Source organism: Hevea brasiliensis, chromosome 12 (genome assembly GCF_030052815.1).
Source record: "Hevea brasiliensis isolate MT/VB/25A 57/8 chromosome 12, ASM3005281v1, whole genome shotgun sequence".
NCBI lineage: Eukaryota > Viridiplantae > Streptophyta > Magnoliopsida > Malpighiales > Euphorbiaceae > Hevea > Hevea brasiliensis.
The window spans coordinates 41,067,688-41,079,970 of NC_079504.1; positions in this window are offsets into that span (position 1 = coordinate 41,067,688).

A 12,283-nucleotide genomic window follows, 5' to 3' on the forward strand; every position below is an offset into this window, starting at 1 on the left:
TACTGCAGACTTTGAGGGAGAAACAGCTATATGCCAAATTGTCGAAGTGTGAATTTTGGCTGAAGGAAATATCTTTCTTGAGGCATGTAGTATCAGAAGAGGGCATCAAGGTAGATCCAAGTAAGATTGAAGCTGTCCTTAATTGGAGGCCACCCAGAAATGTCACAGAGATTCGTAGTTTTCTGGGTTTAGCTGGATACTACCGTAGATTTGTGAAGGGATTTTCCATGTTGGCATCTCCATTGACCAAGCTGCTTAGAAAAGATGTAAAATTTCAGTGGACGGATAAATGCCAGCAGAGTTTTGATGAATTGAAGAGATGTTTGACTGAAGCTCCAGTCCTAACTTTACCCACACCGGGTAAAGAATATACAGTTTACAGCGATGCTTCTCACAACGGGTTAGGTTGTGTGTTGATGCAAGATCGAAATGTCATTGCCTATGCATCACGCCAGCTAAAACCGCATGAGAGGAATTATCCGACACATGATTTGGAGCTTGCAGCCATTGTGTTTGCTCTTAAGATCTGGAGACATTATTTGTATGGGGAGAAGTGCTACATCTACACAGATCATAAGAGTTTAAAGTATTTGGGCACCCAAAAAGAGCTGAATTTGAGACAGAGGAGATGGTTAGAGTTGATAAAAGACTATGATTGTCTGATAGACTATCAGCCAGGTAAAGCTAATGTTGTGGCTGATGCCTTAAGTCGCAAGACTATGGCAAGTCTACGGGTTACTCCTTTGTCTTTGGTACATGAGTTAAGATCATTGCATGCCAGCTTAGAGATTAGTGATGATGGGCAGACAGCAGTTGCATGGCATGTACAGCCAGTGTTGATTGATCAGATTAGAATGGCTGCTCAGAATGATCAGAAGTATCAGAAGCTGTTGGAAGAAGTCCGGCAGGGCAAGAAACCAGAATTCTCAATCAGAGATGATGGTTTATTGCTACACCAGGGCAGAATGTGTGTTCCTAATGATGTTAAATTGAGGAAGATCATTTTGAAAGAAGCACATGAATCTCCTTTTGCCATGCACCCTGGTGGCACAAAAATGTATAGAGGGCTAAAGGAGCATTACTGGTGGATGGGTATGAAGAGAAACGTGGCAGAGTTTGTATCCAAATGCCTAACTTGTCAGCAAGTAAAGGCAGAGCATCAAGTACCCACTGGGTTGTTACATCCACTACCAGTACCAGAATGGAAATGGGAAAGAATAACGATGGATTTTGTGATGGGACTTCCGAGGACACAGAAGAGTCATGATGCAGTTTGGGTCATTGTTGACAGACTGACTAAATCTGCTCATTTTCTGCCAGTTCGGATGGACTACAGTTTAGAAAGATTGGCCAAGTTATACATCGATGAGATTGTGAGACTACATGGAGTGCCAGTATCCATCGTGTCAGACAGAGATCCTAGGTTCACTTCTAGATTCTGGGGTAGTCTTCAGAGAGCCCTAGGAACTAGATTGAACTTCAGTACTGCATTCCACCCACAGACAGATGGCCAGTCTGAGAGGGTAATTCAGATCTTGGAGGACATGCTACGGGCTTGTGTGATTGAGTTCGAGGGTAGTTGGGATACACACTTGCCTTTGATTGAGTTTGCTTACAACAACAGCTACCAATCAAGCATTGGGATGCCTCCATATGAAGCTTTGTATGGTAGGAAATGTAGAACCCCGTTGTGTTGGGATGACGTGGGTGAAAGAAAAATGATTGGACCCGAAATTGTTCAACAGACTGAAGAGAAAATCAGGGTGATCCGAGATCGACTTAAGACTGCATCAGACCGTCAGAAGTCCTACATTGATCTGAAAAGAAGGGATATTGAGTATGCAATGGGTGAGAAAGTTTTCCTGAAGGTTTATCCTTGGAAGAGGATTATGAGATTCGGTCGAAAGGGGAAACTAAGTCCTCGTTTTATCGGGCCATATGAGGTTCTGGAAAGAGTGGGTCCTTTGGCATATCAGTTGGCACTACCTCCAGAGTTGGAGCAGATACATAATGTCTTCCATGTGTCTATGTTAATGAGGTATCGATCACCCATCTCATGTACTACCGAGAAGAAATTGAAGTGAATCCACCTCACATATGAAGAAGAACCCATAAAGATTACGCTTATGAGGTGAAGTAGCTACGGAATAAGCGGATACCGTTGGTAAAAGTCTTTGTGGAACCATCATTCGGCCAAGAAGCTACTTGGGAGCGAGAGGAGGACATGAGGAGACAACATCCACAGTGCTCAGAGATTGATACGAGTAAAATTTCGAGACGAAATTTATTTAAGGGGGGGAGAATTGTAACACCCCTATTGGTATAGCCTGGTATATTTCACTGTTTCGGTGACCGGTGTCGGTCCGGACAATTAATGGGATTAGGGCCACACTTAAGACAATTTGAGAAACCATAAACACAAATAATTAGTAATGTTTAATTAGTTAACTATAAATAAGAAAAACAGAACATAGGAGGTTAAACGAACCGAGAGTCACAGCGATGAGTGACCTCCTCGGGAACGACTGCGAAGTCATTTTAAACTCAAATTTCGAACCGTAAAAAGTGACACTGCGGTCCTTAGGACCCTTATGAACACAATGGAAAAGAGAAAATCACGAAAAAGAGCTGTTAAGTCAGTCAAATAATTAGGTCAGAGAGCCGGAAGAAATATTGGATTATTTGCAAGCGGGATGAACCGTGAGGGTGATTTGGTCAATTGACCAGAGTTGACTCGACCTAAGCACAAATAAAATCGGAGAAAAGAAAATTTCAGAATCGAGAATTAAATTAAAGAACTAATAGAAAAAAATAAATAGAAAAAGAAAAGAAAAGAAAAGAAAGAAGTTAGAAAAGTCAAAGGTGATGTCATAAAAGAATTAATTAAATGAATTATTAAATTTGGACTTTGTGGTCTTCCATAAGCAAAATAAAAAGAAAAGAAATTGGTTTTTTTTTCTTCTTCATTTCCATCAACCTTCATCTCCTCTCTCATCTCTCTCTTTTTCTTAACTCTCCATCTCCACAAACTCCATTAAAGCTCAATTTTGAGCTTGTATATCATAAAATTTCACCATATAAAAATTAGCCACCATAGTTAAAGCTTATTTAGGCAACTTGAGAAGAGGATTGAGCAAGAAAGAAAGAAAGAAAGAAGAACAAAAGTTAGGGTTTTGAAGATTTAAGAAAGGTTAGTGTGTTAACTCATTATATTACTTCTTTAAATGCATATGCAATGGTTGACATGAGCTTAGAAGTTATGAAATGAAATAAAAACATGGGAGAAGGACCAAACTGAATTTTGGGCAGCTTGAGAGGAGTATGATTTACATGAATTTGATGCATTAGAATAAGTTTAAAAGCTTTGATTAGTGAATGGTTAAGGTTAAGTGCACTAGTTGTGATTTAATGCATGAGATGGAAGAGCTAGGGTTTGAATGTTAGGGTTTTGAGGCAAAATTTTGGAGAAATGCATAAATGATATCTTTGACCAATTGTGGACTGAAAAAGGTCAATAATGACCAAATAAGTTGTGTGGGAATGGTAGGAAATTAAACCAAATTCGTTGGTCAATGGTCATGTTGCCACTTTGAAGGACCAAAACTCAAATTTTACAAGTCCAATTGATATGCCACCAATTGGAGATGAAAATAGACATAAAAGAGCACAATTTTCATTAAGGAACCATGGCCAAAAACTGACCAAAACTTGGTGAAACAATTGACCAAAGTGAGTTGATAGCAGGCTGCCACTGCACTAAACTGACCAAATGAACAATAACTGTTCATTTGGTCATAACTCGAGTTAGACAGGTCAAATTGACCTGAAATGTGGCCAGGGGTTAGAGGGCATATAGATCTAAAACTTTCATGAAGAACATCACGCCAAATTATTCCATTAACCCATTCAGATTATTGAGCAAATTTAGGCTACCAAACCTGCGACTCTGTAGAATTTTCATTGAGCAGCAATGTTTGGATGGCTATAACTCCCTCTAGAAAACTCGGATTTAGGCGATTCTTGAACCGATGAAAACCTAAGACATAGTACAACATTTCATATGAAGAAAGTGAGACTAAATTATGAACTTAAATTGATCAAATTATTGACCAAAGTTGGACCAAAAATCATCGGACACCAAAATCTCGGTATGAACGATGCACGTGAGCGATAAACTTATTTTAGCCATAACTTGAGCTACAAAACTCCGATTGAGGTGATCCAAAAATAAGAATAGACTTAAGACAATAAGAAACATTTTCTATGAAGAAAGTTTTTTCAAATTCTAACAGTAGATTGACCAATGGAACAGTGCAACTTCGGAGAACCAAAACCGAAAATTGGCAATTTTGCCAAAATGACCTAAGCTTTAAACAAATGACCAAAACCAACAAGTTTGGTGACCAAAATGTGGTATGTGGGTGAAGTTGGAGTTCCCATACTCATTAAGCCTTAGAAAGTCAATAATTTGACTTGAATAGTGTAGTGAATAGTAACCCGAAATACAAAATTTCGAGAACGTCGAATTTAACACGTTAGAGCTAGGTAAATGTGAAGTTAAGTTTATTTTGGATTTATTTTAAGTTTTAGTACTGAAACATTGGAAAGTTTCGTGTTTCAGTGGAAAAGAATACCGGGACAGAACCCGAGGAGTCGAGTCAAGGCCAACAGGCGACTCGTTTGAGGTTTGTGCACAACATATACTTTTATAATCATCTTTTGCATATCGTTTTGAATAATATGAAATATTGGATTATGGCATTTTATGATGTTTGATCTAAATTGTTGAAAGTTATTATGTATATTTGAAAAGACAATGTTTAGCAAATTGTTAAGATAAGTTTTGAAACCACAGTGTCATGACCACATATTTAAACACCTCACTAGCACGACTAGTGGGGGTAATTAGTTTCGAATTTTGATTCCTTCTCTGGAGAAGTGTTGAGGTGTGCTAGTAGAAGAGGATGTGAATGGATATCCATATATTTGAGCTAGCTAGCCTTGTGATATGATTTCTCTTTAGCCTCTGGCTATTGAGATTCTATTTGTTTCGAATGGCATGATCTAGCTGTGGGTTTTATGAAATGTGTTTTGATACTTTGAAATGAACTTGGTTTACATGTAAAATCTTACAATGCATGATTTTATTTAATTTTCATGTTTAGCCAAATTTTTGAATGAATGTGCTTTAAGTTTTGCATAAAGATTATTTTAGTATATTGTGCACCACTGAGTCCTAGTACTCGTGATAGCTTTATTCTTTATCATGATACAGAGACTAGAGGAGCAGCAGATTTCTTGAGGTGTGTGAAGTCATCAGTTTGAAGCCTTCGGGTATAATTTATACCCTAACTGTAAATATTTCTTTTGATGTATATATTGCACATAAATGTATGGACATGTAAAAATGGGTCTTGAGCAGCTTATACACAAATTTGTATGAAGTTTGTAATAAGGTTTAGTTTGTGTTTCTTTTGATATAAATTTGTAAGGTTGTGTATAAATTATTTTGTTTTTAATGAAATATGAATGATATTGATTGACAATATTTTGAGAACTATTGAACTTTTGAATTTTGAGAAATTGATTGAGTTTGATTGTGAAACCGAAGTATTAGTTGAGAAAAACTTTTAGAAGTGCTTTTTACAGGTATTCGAAGAACGGTTTTCTCAAAATACAGAGGAAACTCTATCAAAATTTTTATAAGATTTGCGAAAAACTAAAATGGCCAAAAATATTAATTAGTTTTAATTTCAACTAAATGTTTTAAATACTTATTAGAAATGCTCACCACTTGTCAAAGATAAGAAAATTGTTTTAAAATCCCTTGTAGGGTACTTAATGAGTTATCGGTAGGTGAAGTTCGGTAGTTCATTAGGTATTCTATGGGATCATGTTATGCCTTACAGAGGGGTAAGGTGTGACATGTTTTAGTGGTATCAGAGCAAATTTTTGAAGTATGTTTTAACATATAAATTTGTGTCTTTCTTGTTAAGTACAACTGCTCAATGTCCATAATTGTTACATACAGTGCATTACATCATGAATATGAACTAACGGAGGGAAATCTCCATGTGTTACTTGTTCAGGAGATACCCTAACTTCAGACTGAAATGGAAGAAGGGGATCGCTCAGTCGAGCAGTTTGTTGAAGCTGAGGCACAAGGAGAAGCCCCAGCTTTACCGAATGTTAGTGGGTCAGCAGCACCAGCCCCACAAATGCCGCAGTTCCCTGCATAGTTCGCACAGCAGATGGCTGCGATGTTTCAACAAATGGTAGGTATGCTGCTCAAGCTCCACCCCAACCACGATGGCACAACCATTGCCTCCGGCCAGACAGTTTGATAAATTGCTAAAGTATGGGGCTCTGAATTTAAAGTCTGATGGACCCTTTAGAGGCAAAGCAATGGCTTGAAAGAATGGACAGAGTGTTTAAAAAATTGCACTGCCCAGATGAACTAAAGTTTGAATATTCTGTTTCGCTACTACAAGGGGATGCGTATGATTGGTGGAAGGCCATCCCCACGGCTTGGTGAACCACGATCTTGACACAGGATGATTTCATCACGAGTTCAGAGAAATACATCCTGGATGCATATGTTGATCGAAGCTGCAAGAATTTTTGAGTTTGAAACAAGGGAACCGAATCAGTAGCAGTATGAGAGAGATTTCTCAAGGCTAAGCCACTATCTTTGGAAGCTTAGTCTCCAACCCAGAGATAGATGCAAGAGGTTTGAGTCCGGCTAAGGCGAGTCCGAGAATGCAAGTTGTGGGTTTGAGACATCAATTTTCTTGAATTGATCTCACAAGCCTTGGAATTAGAAAGGATAGAATCAGAAGGGGCAGTGAGGAAGGGTTCACAAGAGAAATCAGAAAAAGACAAGGGGGAAAAATCAGTTGAACAGAGTTCTGGTGCTACCTCTGGAAAGAGAAAGAAGTTTAGTGGACCCAGCAGGGGTCGGGGTGGAAGATTTAGTAGAGGCAGATTTTCCGGACAGAGACCCCCTAGGTCTGGCCAGCAGTCAAGCAGGGGTTCACAGTCTGCCCGCCCCTGTGAGACTTGTGGCAAGATTCATGGGGGGGGAGTGTTATTGGGCCACTGGAGCCTGTTTTAACTGCGGAGGCAAGGGTCATTTAGCAAGAGACTGTACTAGTGCTCCGAGATATGGTCCAACTCCTACTACTGCCGAGGGATCTATTCAGAGTCCTGCTCCCAGAGGTTCACAGTCTGTTGGTAGAGGAAGAGGCAGAGGTAGAGGCACTGCTTCAGGCAGTCAGGGCACAATTGGTCAGTCAGGACAAGGAAGTGCTTCAACCAGAATCTACGCAATGAGACAGCGTGAAGAGGCTGAGACTTCTGATGTGGTAGCTGGTACATTCTCTATCTCTGGTCAAGATGTATTTGTATTGTTTGATCCGGGTTCAACCCATTCATATGTTAGTGCTAGCATAGTCAGTTCACTTGCTGTTCCATGTGTGCAAATGGGTTTTGAAGTGCTAGTAACTAGTCCTTTAGGACAAGAGGTCCGGGTTAATAGAATTTATAGAGAATGTCCTTTGGTTATCCAAGGACATGTTTTCCTGTCAGACTTGATTGAGATGCCCTTCAGAGAGTATGATATTATCTTGGGCATGGATTGGTTAGCCAGGCATCATGCTATGATTGACTGTAGACTGAAGACAGTCACTTTTGGTCTCCCTCTGTACGGTGATGTGGTAATACACAGGGAGAGGCATTTACTGCCATCAAACATCATTTCGGCTGCACTAGCCAGAAGAATGATCAGAAAGGGGTGTGAAACATACTTGGCACATGTGATAGACACCCGAGTGGGGAGTCCAGCACTAAAGGACATCCCTACTGTATGTGATTTTCCGGATGTATTTCCTGATGAATTGCCAGGATTACCTCCAGAAAGAGAGGTGCAGTTTGAGATTGATGTTATGCCTGGTGTGGACCCAATCTCCATAACGCCATATAGAATGGCACCTGCAGAATTAAAAGAGTTGAAAGTGCAGTTGCAAGAACTGCTTGACAAGGGCTTTATCCGCCCTAGTGTGTCACCTTGGGGAGCGCCAGTGTTGTTTGTAAAGTAGAAAGATGGCACTCTCCGCTTGTGTATTGATTATCGGCAGTTGAATAAGGTGACAATAAAGAAGAGATATCCATTACCCCGCATTGATGACTTGTTTGATCAGTTGAGGGGTGCAGCTGTGTTCTCCAAAATTGACCTGAGATCAAGTTATTATCAGCTGAAGGTACAAGAGCAAAGTGTTCCTAAAACTGCCTTCAGAACCCGCTATGGCCATTATGAGTTCCTAGTTATGCCATTTGGGTTAACTAATGCTTCGGCTGCTTTTATGGATCTGATGAACACTATTTTCAGACCATACCTCGACCAGTTTGTTGTGGTATTCATAGATGATATATTGGTCTATTCGAGGAATGTAGAAGAGCATGATAGATATCTGCGGATTGTACTGCAGACTTTGAGGGAGAAACAGCTATATGCCAAATTGTCAAAGTGTGAATTTTGGCTGAAGGAAATATCTTTCTTGAGGCATGTAGTATCAGAAGAGGGCATCAAGGTAGATCCAAGTAAGATTGAAGCTGTCCTTAATTGGAGGCCACCCAGAAATGTCACGCAGATTCGCAGCTTTAGGTTTAGCCGATACTACCGTAGATTTGTGAAGGGATTTTCCATGTTGGCATCTCCATTGACCAAGCTGCTTAGAAAAGATGTAAAATTTCAGTGGACGGATAAATGCCAGCAGAGTTTTGATGAATTGAAGAGATGTTTGACTGAAGCTCCAGTCCTAACTTTACCCACACCGGGTAAAGAATATACAGTTTACAGCGATGCTTCTCACAACGGGTTAGGTTGTGTGTTGATGCAAGATCAAAATGTCATTGCCTATGCATCACGCCAGCTAAAACCGCATGAGAGGAATTATCCGACACATGATTTGGAGCTTGCAGCCATTGTGTTTGCTCTTAAGATCTGGAGACATTATTTGTATGGGGAGAAGTGCTACATCTACACAGATCATAAGAGTTTAAAGTATTTGGGCACCCAGAAAGAGCTGAATTTGAGACAGAGGAGATGGTTAGAGTTGATAAAAGACTATGATTGTCTGATAGACTATCAGCCAGGGAAAGCTAATGTTGTGGCTGATGCCTTAAGTCGCAAGACTATGGCAAGTCTACGGGTTACTCCTTTGTCTTTGGTACATGAGTTAAGATCATTGCATGCAAGCTTAGAGATTAGTGATGATGGGCAGACAGCAGTTGCATGGCATGTACAGCCAGTGTTGATTGATCAGATTAGAATGGTCGCTCGTAATGATCGAAGTATCGGTCGTTGGAAGAAGTCTGGCAGGGCAAGAAACCAGAATTCTCAATCAGAGATGATGGTTTATTGCTACACCAGGGCAGAATGTGTGTTCCTAATGATGTTGAATTGAGGAAGATCATTTTGAAGGAAGCACATGAATCTCCTTTTGCCATACACCCTGGTGGCACAAAAATGTATAGAGGGCCAAAGGAGCATTACTGGTGGATGGGTATGAAGAGAAACGTGGCAGAGTTTGTATCTAAATGCCTAACTTGTCAGCAAGTAAAGGCAGAGCATCAAGTACCCACTGGGTTGTTACATCCACTACCGATGCGAATGGAAATGGGAAAGAATAACGATGGATTTTGTGATGGGACTTCCGAGGACACGTAAGAGTCATGATGCGATTTGGGTCATTGTTGTGGTGACTAAATCTGCTCATTTTCTGCCAGTTCGGATGGACTACAGTTTAGAAAGATTGGACAAGTTATACATCGATGAGATTGAGAGACTACATGGAGTGCCAGTATCCATCGTGTCAGACAGAGATCCTAGGTTCACTTCTAGATTCTGGGGTAGTCTTCAGAGAGCCCTAGGAACTAGATTGAACTTCGATCGCATTCCACCCACGCATGCATGGCGATGCAGAGGGTAATTCAGATCTTGGAGGACATGCTACGGGCTTGTGTGATTGAGTTCGAGGGTAGTTGGGATACACACTTGCCTTTGATTGAGTTTGCTTACAACAACAGCTACCAATCAAGCATTGGGATGCCTCCATATGAAGCTTTGTATGGTAGGAAATGTAGAACCCCGTTGTGTTGGGATGACGTGGGTGAAAGAAAAATGATTGGACCCGAAATTGTTCAACAGACTGAAGAGAAAATCAGGGTGATCCGAGATCGACTTAAGACTGCATGAGACCGTCAGAAGTCCTACATTGATCTGAAAAGAAGGGATATTGAGTATGCAGTGGGTGAGAAAGTTTTCCTCAAGGTTTCTCCTTGGAAGAGGATTATGAGATTCGGCCGAAAGGGGAAACTAAGTCCTCGTTTTATCGGGCCATATGAGGTTCTGGAAAGAGTGGGTCCTTTGACATATCGGTTGGCACTACCTCCAGAGTTGGAGAAGATACATAATGTCTTCCATGTGTCTATGTTAAGGAGGTATCGATCAGACCCATCTCATGTACTACCAGTAGAAGAAATTGAAGTGAATCCAGACCTCACATATGAAGAAGAACCCATAAAGATTCTGGCTTATGAGGTGAAGCAGCTACGGAATAAGCGGAATACCGTTGGTAAAAGTCTTTGTGGAACCATCATTCGGGCCAAGAAGCTACTTGGGAGAGAGGAGGACATGAGGAGACAACATCCACAATGCTGTTGAGATTGATACTGTAAAATTTGAGACGAAATTTATTTAAGGGGGGGAGAATTGTAACACCCCTATTGGTATAGCCTGGTATATTTCACTGTTCCGGTGTCGGTCTGGACAATTAATGGGATTAAGGCCACACTTAAGACAATTTGAGAAACCATAAACACAAATAATTAGTAATGTTTAATTAGTTAACTATAAATAAGAAAAACAGAACATAAGAGGTTAAACGAACCGAGAGTCAATTGACCCCGAGAGCTGACTCCTGACCTAACTGTCAAATAAAATCGGAGAAAAGAAAATTTCAGAATCAAGAATTAAATTAAAGAACTAATAGAAAAAAATAAATAGAAAAAAAAAGAAAAGAAAAGAAAGAAGTTAGAAAAGTCAAAGGTGATGTCATAAAAGAATTAATTAAATGAATTATTAAATTTGGACTTTGTGGTCTTCCATAAGCAAAATAAAAAGAAAAGAAATTGGTTTTTTTTTCTTCTTCATTTCCGTCAACCTTCATCTCCTCTCTCATCTCTCTCTTTTTCTTAACTCTCCATCTCCACAAACTCCATTAAAGCTCAATTTTGAGCTTGTATATCATAAAATTTCACCATATAAAAATTAGCCACCATAGTTAAAGCTTATTTAGGCAACTTGAGAAGAGGATTGAGCAAGAAAGAAAGAAAGAAAGAAGAACAAAAGTTAGGGTTTTGAAGATTTAAGAAAGGTTAGTGTGTTAACTCATTATATTACTTCTTTAAATGCATATGCAATGGTTGACATGAGCTTAGAAGTTATGAAATGAAATAAAAACATGGGAGAAGGACCAAACTGAAATTTGGGCAGCTTGAGAGGAGTATGATTTACATGAATTTGATGCATTAGAATAAGTTTAAAAGCTTTGATTAGTGAATGGTTAAGGTTAAGTGCACTAGTTGTGATTTAATGCATGAGATGGAAGAGCTAGGGTTTGAATGTTAGGGTTTTGGGGCAAAATTTTGGAGAAATGGATAAATGATATCTTTGACCAATTGTGGACTGAAAAATGGTCAATAATGACCAAATAAGTTGTGTGGGAATGGTAGGAAATTAAACCAAATTCGTAGGTCAATGGTCATGCTGCCACTTTGAAGGACCAAAACTCAAATTTTACAAGTCCAATTGATATGCCACCATTTGGAGATGAAAATAGACATAAAAGAGCACAATTTTCATCAAGGAACCATGGCCAAAAACTGACCAAAACTTGGTGAAACAATTGACCAAAGTGAGTTGATAGCAGGCTGCCACTGCACTAAACTGACCAAATGAACAGTAACTGTTCATTTGGTCATAACTCGAGTTAGACAGGTCAAATTGACCTGAAATTTGGCCAGGGGTTAGAGGGCATATAGATCTAAAACTTTCATGAAGAACATCACCCCAAATTATTCCATTAACCCATTCAGATTATTGAGCAAAGTTAGGCTACCAAACCTGCGACTCTGCAGAATTTTCATTGAGCAGCAATGTTTGGATGGCTATAACTCCCTCTAGAAAACTCGGATTTAGGCGATTCTTGAACCGATGGAAACC